The sequence below is a fragment of the Mus caroli genome, chromosome 12, assembly GCF_900094665.2.
Source record: "Mus caroli chromosome 12, CAROLI_EIJ_v1.1, whole genome shotgun sequence".
NCBI lineage: Eukaryota > Metazoa > Chordata > Mammalia > Rodentia > Muridae > Mus > Mus caroli.
The window spans coordinates 24,782,202-24,792,606 of record NC_034581.1 but is presented as its reverse complement, the minus strand read 5'-3'; positions in this window follow the sequence as shown (position 1 = coordinate 24,792,606).

The window sequence follows — 10,405 nt, the reverse complement described above, 5'->3', positions numbered from 1 at the left end:
GATCTCCAGCCTCATTTCCTATAACTGCTAAAACATGTCCTTGCTTCAGTTTGGCTGAATGGCTCACTGGGTTATCAGCCTTTGATGCTCACAGTTTTTTTTTTTTTTTTTTTTTTGTTATTTTTAAATTTACTTATGCATTTACTTATTTATTTTACACTCTATATTCTATTCCCCCCATCCACTCTCCTACTGCTCTACATCTCATACCTCCTCCCCACCCCCTGTCTCCATGTGGATGTCCTCACACTCCATGCTATCTGACCTCTAAACTCTCTGGGGCCTCCAGTCTCTTGAAGGTTAGGTGCATCATCTCTGAATGAACACAGACCCAATAGTCCTCTGCTGTATGTGTGTTGGGGGCCTCATATCAGCTGGTGTATGCTGCCTGTTTGGTGGTCCAGTGTTTGAGAGATCTCGGGGGTCCAGGTTAATTGAGACTGCTGGTCCTCCTACAGGATCGCCCTTCCCCTCAGCTTCTTTCAGCCTTTCCCTAATTCAACAACAGGAATCAGCTGCTTCTGTCCATTGGCTGGGTGGAAATATCTGAATCTGACTCTTTCAGCTGCTTGTTGGGTCTTTCAGAAAGCAGTCTTGATAGGTCCCTTTTTTGTGAACACTCCATAGCCTCAGTGATAGTGTCAGGCCTTTCCACCTCCCCTTGAGCTGGATTCTTCTTTGGGCCTGTCACTGGACCTTCTTTTCCTCAGGCTCCTCTCCATTTCCATTCCTGTAGTTCTTTCAGACAGGAACAATTATGGGTCAGAGTTGTGACTTGTGAGAGAGAAGAAAGCAATCACAAGTGAGGAGGTAGGGAGGGACCTGGGAGAGAAAGTAGACCGGGGTGGGGAGAAGTTGGGGGGAGGGGAGAACCTGATCTGGTTTTGGGTGAGGGAAAAGGACTGAAGCCCTGAAGACCAACAGAAGGAATGGAAAACACAGAAGTGGATGCTCACAGTCAGCTATTGGATGGATCACAGGGCCCCCAATGGAGGAGCTAGAGAAAGTATCCAAGGAGCTATAGAGATCTGCAACCCTGTAGGTGCAACAACATTATGAATTAACCAGTACCCAGGAGCTCTTGACTCTAGCTGCATATGTATCAAAAGAAGGCCTAGTCGGCCATCACTGGAAAGAGAGGCCCATTGGATATGCAAACTTTATATGCCCCAGTACAGGGGAACGCCAGGGCCAAAAAGTGGGAATGGGTGGGTAGGGAAATAGGGGGGAGGGTATGGGGGACTTTTGGGACAGCATTGGAAATGTAATTGAGGAAAATACGTAATAAAAAAATTTAAAAAAATTATACAGAAAAAAACCCCTGATAATTAAATACCTGTGCATTAAAAAAAAAAAAAAAGGAATGGAAACAGGCAACCTTAGGAGGTAGGAAGTTGGGGGTGCGGGGCTCCAGATGCACCAGAGACCTGGGAGGTGAAAGACCCTCAGGACTCAAAGGGAGGGACCTTAGGTGAAATGCTGGACAGTAGGGAGAGGGAACTTATAGAGCCCACCTCCATCAGGAAGACAGGGCATCAAATGAAGGGGGCACATCCCACAGGTTTGTTAGGGTTTGTTTGTTTGTTTGTTTGTTTTATTTTTTTGTAACCGTCTGGATGTCTTGTCCTACAGTTTTGCTCTTGGTATATCTGCTTTTCTGTCTAGGAAGCCAAGAGAGATTTCTACTGACCTATAGGTTCCTCTTTTTTATTACATACTTCATAAGTGATTACTAGATCTGGGATGGATTGTTATGAAGCCACGCACTAGCAGAGTTGAGTCCATCTATTTCAGGTTGTATATGTCAATTTCTATTCTGCTTTAAATAGTTCAAACCAACTGAGGAGCAGACACCGCTCGGCATTCACACACCACACACCTCTGTGCTATCTGTGCTCTGCTTTTCTTCAGAAGCATCTATGAAATTTCTGGGTTTAATTTTGGTCGTCAACCAGGTCTGAGAGTTATGTTGCCACGATTTCCCAGTGGTTGGTCACCGTGTTCTGTCAATGCCCTTTAAAGACAGTCTTCTACCCTCAAACAAGGAAGCCTACATGGGGAGCATCTAGATGAAGTTCCAGCAGGTGTAAGACAGCATCATGTCACAAAAGCCTGTCTGTTCCCAATATTCAGGCTTTCAACCCTATCTCAGTGGTTTCCCAGTGACACAGCTTCAGTGGTGAAGTGAGTGTGAGTTTCAGATTTGTTACACACAAAACACTATACACAGCAAAACACTGCACGGCAGACAGCATCGTCTCCCCTTGTGAGGAAAGGGAGTTGGAGTTCTTCCATGAAAACTTTTTTTGCTGCAGGACAACATTCTTTACATCTGTCTCTTCTTCCTCCAACACGGTCCCCATTCTACTGTCACATCATAGTCCACACACAGAGAAGAAAACATACATTCTGTGTCCTCCTGAGCCTGGCTTGATTTGTTGAATGAGGTGATCTCTATTTCCACTTGTGTCCTGCAGTGAAAGAACTTGATTGTCTTAGCTGTTTCATTTACCTTTCATTTGAATACTTTGAGTTTTAAATTAATGTACAGATTATTTATTTCCAAGTGTTGGGAGTTTCTCAGCTTTCTTTTATACTAGAATAATGTGTGGTGTAACAGGAAAGTGATCATGCATAGATGTTTCAGAAGTCAGGTGAGCGTGACACTTGTGATCTGTATTCAATTTCAACTTCTCAGTTGATTTTACTTGTACTAAAATCAATGTAGATTTGCTAGATTTTGCCATTCTAGAATGTATGTCTACCTCAACATATCCTGTTGCACATGATAAAAATGTGCAGTGTTATCTATCTGTTTTAAAAATAATGGAATATGTGTCTTCTGGCTTTATCAACAAAATGATCACTAAGAAGTTCTTACAAATGGATTCCAATGCACAAAGTTTATTTTTATTTTTTAAAATGTGTTGTCCAGTTCTTCCTTTAGCTCACTTGGTTATATTTTCAAAGCTGAGATAAGAGTAGCTTTCATTTTTCCTCTGACCTTTCTTTCTAACAGTCATCTATAGTGGGGAGAGAAAGTGAGCCAGGAAGAGGCAAGAAACTCTGGCTTCCTTTCTGCTCTCTGATAAAAGCAAGAATAAATTACAGGAGGGCAACATGCTTTGATTACCATGTTAGAACCTGCATGGATAATGCCAGGATGCCACACAGCCAAGGATCACTTGCTGCCTCGTTTTTAACACAGACATTTTACTTTTAATAATGTGTTAATGGGAGGAAACACAAATGCCATTTGTGTAATTCTTTGTTCGGGCTGAGGAATAACTGATATTATCTAATGAATATGCAAATAACTCAAGGCGCCTTATTAATTGTGTCTCAACCATCTGTTCTTGAATATGTGCCACCTCACGCTCTGAGGATGTGTGCAGAGAACCGCTAAGAGCACAGGAGCTGATAGATATTTTGATGAGTCTATCATGTGCTACTATCAATAAACGAGGCAGGCTCTCTAAACTGCAGTTAGCTGTTCAGAGAGATTATTCAGGATTAATATTCACAAGAAAAACAGCAAGTATATGGTATCTTAAATCTCAGAACCCATGAATGTTAGAATCCCAAGGTTTTTAGTAGAAATAAAGTCACATTTTATGTTTCCATCAAATTTAGCCAAGGTAACATGTACCACTTTGTGTTTCTAGGTTATGTGTCTATATGAGTAGTGTTGTGTGTAAGTAGTATGTTTAGTGTATTATATGTGTATGTATCTGTACATAATGTGTTATGTATTTGGTGTATGTGTGTATGTATGTGGCATGGTATGTATGTATATGTGTGCATGGCATGATATGTTTGTGGTGTGTGTATGTGGTTATGTGTGGTATGTGCATATGTAGTATGGTATGTGTACGATGTGTGTAGTATTACGTGTTTGTGTTGTGTGCATGTGTATGGTATGTGTGTGATGTGTGTGTATGTTTGGTGGTGTGGGTATATATGATATGGTATGTTTGTGGTATTTGTATGAGGTGTGTGTGTGGTGTGTGTATATATGGTATGATATGTGTTGTGTGTTTGGTGTTGTGTGTGTGTGTGTTGTATGTATGCATGATTTCTGTGGCATTCACTCTGCATGCAACACTCAGGAAACTTTAGCTAGGAATCCTTCTCTGTCGAACTTTTATACGAAGTAAACAGCAACTTTAAAACAAGTAAGGAAAGATAAGGGAACATCAATTTCCCCCCAATTTTAAGCATTGCTACCATGAAATTGAAGGCAACAGAAACTGAACAGCTCTGTTTACTTCTGTGTTTTTACTCCACGTCTCTTCAAAGCTCCTCAGGTCTATTTCAAAACGCAGCTGACTTGTCATGAATTCTCTTTGGCTGTGCACCTCGACTGCATGGCCATTGTAATTAAACATAAAGCATTTTAATGCCTTTTGTGAACAAAAGGCAGCATAGGAAAGCATGCTTTCACTTGTGAGTATCTATTTGTAAGGAAGCTTTTAGCTTGTAGATTATATTCCTGTCTCATTTGGATATGGGGGTGCGCCCATCCACATTTAAGCTAGTAGGTCCTTTGGCATCCTGCTGTACACTCAAAAACAGCGGAGTGTGGTCTACTGCTACATTAGGATTTCTAGAAACTTAGGGGGGTTATCGGGTTTAGAATGGAGGCTGCTGGTTGGATTTCTGAGAGTTGCTAGTCATGATGGTGCTTTCTCTTATTTCCATAGAAATGTTGGCGCTGGGCAATTATGACACGCTGATGCTTTCTGCTCTCACTTCTTTATTTATGTTACATTGTCTACACTTTAGAACTTTCTATAGTCTTCAGTTAATGCTGAAAACATTGCTGGCTCCCCACAGTTCCCAAGTTATTGACACCCACTGTACCGATCCTTTTGGTCTTTCCATTATAGTATAAAGTTACACTATACAAGTTGCACACCCACTACTTTTTAAAATTGAATTTTTCCAAATAGTGCTATAAACATTGGGCCATTACATTCTGATCTGTCTCTCATGGGCTCCATCTTTTTCTAATTCCAATATCAGTTTCTTTCAGTAAGGATTTCTTGGGCAGTTGCCTGCTCCTCTGTTTGTGCTGTACTCAGACTGACCAAGCATTACAGACCATGTTACTCTAAACCAACACTGAGTCCTGCATAGTCTTCCAGCGATTTCCACCACAGATATTTTTTCCTCTTGTTATTTGTGTCTCTGGCTCTGTTGAGTCCTGTCCACTCAAGGAACGAGGACCAGACAGCAGAGTCAGATGCCAAGATCTGTTACTGTTCAGAACTGTCACTCTTTTGAACCTTGCTTGTTTGATCTCTTTTTCAATTGTCTCCACTTCCTTCAGCTTGAGGTCATGTCCAAGTTTTAATACCTTTGCATAGTCAGAGTCCTTGTCATAGATCTCTCCTGTGTTTCTCTCATAGCATCGTGATTGTCTGAAAGGCAAGAATGACTGAGTCCTGCTGAGACTGGCGCCTGTCATTACTACTGACGTCATTACTCTGTGCACTTCACTACTGTCTTGCAAAAGTAGGGGATGGGAAAAGATTTTGAGTTGAATTAATTTCACACTGTATTTTATAACACAGCAAATAACAGAGTGGCTTCCTTCCTTAATAGATTTCATTTTACATACACAAACTCACACACCCCATCTTGACTGTCAAAAAAAAAAAAAAAAAGGTTCCACCTTTCAGTTAAGTCTTAGCAAAACCTTTCTTCAGGCAGCTCTACAATCAACAGAGACATAATAATATACTAAAATGTCCTTAAAAGTGCCATGGAGCCAGGCCATCTTTGTATTTAATTCTGGCAACCATTTTGGGTTTGGTAGTGTCGGGAGAGTGTCCAAGTGTTTTTGATTCTAGTGTATCTGCACCACTTGTCTATGAGGTAGGCTGACTGCCCCAGCTTTAAGAAGCTGTAGGGAGGAGAGATGACACAGCTGGTACTTACTTAACTTGTTATTTCCGGCATCCCCCAGAGTTCCCCACATCCCTTTCCCCCAGCGTGGCCCCTGTATCTTCCCCAGAATTCCCCTGGTAAAACCCACATAACCCACAGTCCTTCTAGTATCCACTTAGTACCTATCTATCCTCCAGTATTACTCCCCTCCCCTTACTGAATGCTCTCTGGCAGGAAATCTCTCAATGGTGCATGCAATGTTGTTCCTATGGAGATCTGCCTAGCCTTTCCCAGTGTGCTCTCTGCCTCTATACATTGACTCAGTGATTACACTTACAGGAAAAACTTTGTCTAAGAGAATTATCTCAAATCGAGAAGCTGCTTCACCAGCAGTCACCATAGGATTCCAGTTCACTTTGCAAATTATAGTTAAATGATGGACTTGAATATTAGCCTTGCCCTTCCCAGAGAGCACAGTATAGGTGTCTTTTTTTTTTTTTCTGGAGAGATATGAACAAATACCTAGTCTCACAGATAGGACACTGCTGACCTAGACCTGCAGATGGGACATCACTGAGTGGCAAAAGAGATGATGCCACCTAGCTGGATGAACCAGTACGCCTCTGTGGGTCACTTACAGGATCATGAGTGATTCAGAGGCATCTGGTCCAGGAGGAAATATTCCAGCTCAGAAGAAAAAAGCTACTGTAAAGCAGAGGGTTCTTTGTTCCTTGCCAGAAGGCGCTATCACCTGCCATACCTTGGCATTGAGCAAACTTATAAATGCTTAGAAAACAAAGCATTATTCACTCTTATGAGACACCAGGAACCATGGAATTGTCTAAATATTGCCACGCCATATGATATATAGAAGGTCAACTTCTTCCAAAGGAAGGTGACTACAATTCCATTTGTGATAATATGCTGTTATTTGAACTATGCACTAAGCATCTGATGTGCTACAGCTGAAAATGGGAGGAAATGCCACCTTGTAATACTGTGGGTGCTTGTAGAAACCCAAGGGCAAATTGTACCTAATCCTTTATGGTTTCTAGCTATGTGACTCAATTGATGTTTTCATTATTTAGATAAAGACAGAACAAACATTTAAAAACAAAGCAGCAATGTATATCTTATTGTATTTGTTTTTTACATCCTAAGTATGATACACCGAAGATATGGACTTGTAATTAAAATATAGGCTGTGAGCACACATGCATGTCTTACATGGATAATTTGCTGCCTTAGCTGGGGCAGGAATTTAAAATATGGTGTGATTATGATTCTATTATACAATAAAATGTGAAATATTGAACTTGTAAACTAAATTGCTCAAGAAAAACACTGCTCATCTAAGTATAAAATAGTAAATAAAAGGGAAAGGTTTCTGACAAAGTACTTAGGTTGATAATATGATATCCTAGTTTGTGTGTGTATATGAATATTTGTGTATTTGTGGATGTTAGAGATTGATGTTTGGTGCCTTCTAAGGTTATAGTTTTAAAAAAATGATTTAGATTTATTTTATTTTATGTATATTTTACTTGTATGTATGTATCTGTATGTATCTATGTATGCATGCATTTGTACTATATGCATGCCTGGTGCCCATGGAGATCAGAAGAGGGCAACAGATACCCTGGGAGTAGAATTACCGATGGTTTTGAGTTGTATGTATGCTGGGAACTCAGGAAGAACAGACAGTGTGACAGTATTCTTAATCACTGAGCCTTTTCACAAGTTCCCTGAGTTCTGTTCTATATAACCTTGTGTTACCAGATGGATTACCCAGTCAGTGTGATGTACATACATACATACATACATACATACATACATACATACATGTTTTAATCTGTATTGCATGTGCACTTTATGGAATAATTTTCTGAAGAGTTGCTATACAGCAGACTTCTGTTTACAACCTGCAAAGTCACATGTGACTTTAAGAATTTAGAATGGGCTTCTTCAGACAGAATTGTAACTCAAAGACATTGTGATGTTTTACTTTAGTTCATTCTTTTATTTTGTTTAAAATGCGGTGTCACTACATTGCCACAGGCTGGCCTGAAACCAGCAATCCTCTTTCCTTGGCCTCCATTGTGCTATGATAACAGGCACATGATAACAGACGTGTAACAACTCGTCTAATAATACTGTGGTAGTTTATAATCGACTTTTAAAAATCATCCCTTTAGAACTTCAAATACATATAATGTATTTTCATCATTCACCCTTCCCAGCTTTTCCCAGATCCTTTCTTATACATTCCCTACCCAAACTTGAATATTTTGTTTTCTTTATAAGTTCAATTTTTGCTGCCCACAAACTCTGGGCTGTGTGGTATTTCACTGGAACGTGGTCAACTTACAAGGGACTACACCAGTGACTCTCAACTTCCCTAATGCTGTAACCCCTTAATACAGTTCCTCACGTTGTGAAGCTCACCTTCACAAAATTATTTTTGTTGCCACTTCATAACTATTATTTTGAAATTGTTATAAGTTATGATGTAAATATCTGATATGCAGATGCTCTTAGGTGATTCTTGCAAAGACACCCAAAGGGGTTAAGATCCACAGGTGAAGAACCACTGGGCTATCTCCTTACAGAAAACTCACTCTCTCAGCAGCTATTAATTTCAAACAGTTCTTCAGCTAGGGTTGGGACTTCCAGCCTCCCTCCTCTCTCTATGCTAGAATTTTGTGTGGTTTCAGCTTGTGCAGGTCTCATGAGTTTATATGTGCATCTACTATGCAGTGTCTGCAGGGTAGCTATGCTCATACCATACCACCACTACTGTGCCCCTGCAGTGTCTGGAAAATGCTGTTTCCTTGTCCACTGCCTCCAGTTCTTACAATCTTTCCTTCTGAGAAGAAATAAGATACTATTTTTACCCATATATTTCTAAATAAAAACATTGCAAATCACAGGGCTTGTTCAACATTCTTTGTTGTAACTGGGAGTACTAAAGCGCAAAATAACCGCTATTAGATGATGTCACCTAATAGAAAACTCCAGCTTCTATCAGCCCCAGATCCCTCTTGGCCCTGTATGAAAATTCTAGGCTTGCAAGAGCAATGCATTTTCATAAGTTGAAATATATGTGGATGTGACAATATGGAAAAAATAGCTCACACAATTATTCAAAGAGGAGACTGGGGTGTGTATGTGTGTGTGTGCCTGTGTGCATGTGTGCATGTGTATCTTGTAGCTCCCTCCTTTTTTATTAAACAAAGATAACCGGGATACTGAAGGAGAGTCTCATTCTATTCTGCTTCTTGGGATGCCTGCAGGATGAGAGCAGCTAACCACTTGAGGCTGAGCAACAGGGACAAGGAAGCTGGGTGCCTATGGTGTGGAGTTCTTTGTCCATTGTTCATCCTCTTAGACCTGTGCTGCCCCAGAAGACAGAAGTCAGGGTTCTTGGAGCTTGAACTTGAACTTAAAGAAAGTGCATCTGGGAAGGTAATGAGGAGTAACTGAGTCTAGATATTGAGGACTCCTTTGGGGGATGGGAAGAGTTTGTCACGTAGGACATAGCTAGTGCCATATGAAGCCAGGCTGCTTGCTTAACAGTCTATGAAGGTGGAGTCCTTGCCCTCTCCTAAGAGTACACATGCTGCAGGCTGCCCAGCCCATAAACGATGCTTGATCAAGAACAAGATGGACTAGTGGCTGACCCTAAAGGCTATGGCTCTGCAGGTTCACCCCAGTTCTTCCAGATGGGTTCACTACTACTGTAGACCCCAGAGGACAGGGTCAGAAAGTATTTGATTCTCTTCCAGGGCCTGTTGCTTTTCTGCTTCTCCTCCACCTCTTTGTACTAGAAATATGGGAGGTGAGGGCTTACCCATGGGTTCCTACCATAGCTGTGCTTAGGGCTGCACCTCGGGTCAGCCTTCCTTGTGAAGCTGTGTGTTCAAACAACCTTATATCCAGAAGATGCAGCACCATTGAGGCACCCTTACAGGTCTTCAGAAACAGTCAGGCACAGTCCTGGCAACCACTGTGGGTACAATATTTAAGTAACAGCATTAGTGGTAGGGAAAGTATTAGCAGTAAGATAGTCTGTGGAGAACCACTGTGGATTTAATGTTATGTATCCTGTAGATGACACCTCACCCCCCACCCCATTTAGAAATAAGAGACAGAACAAGGCTCAATAGATGTGTGTAACCTGTTCAAGCTAATGCAGCTATTGAGTTTCCTTGGCTCTCAAGCCTGATGCTGTGTATATGGAACTACAGAATCTTTTAGCTTTGTAAATAGAGTAATTTGAGAGACCTTTTAGGCTGATCTAAATGTGCTTTGAAATGTGCAGGAGAGGGGGAAAGTATTACATTTTCCCCAGCTCTAAAAGCCTGTGTTCCATTATGTCTGTGCCATGTTGATCCTGGCTGGCTGGAGCCGTCAGGCTCTGCCTAAGAACTCATCATACCAGGCACTGCACAGAACACAGAGCACGCAGGGGCCGTGTGCTTTTATGAGTGTATATTGTTTTGGAAAGAACACA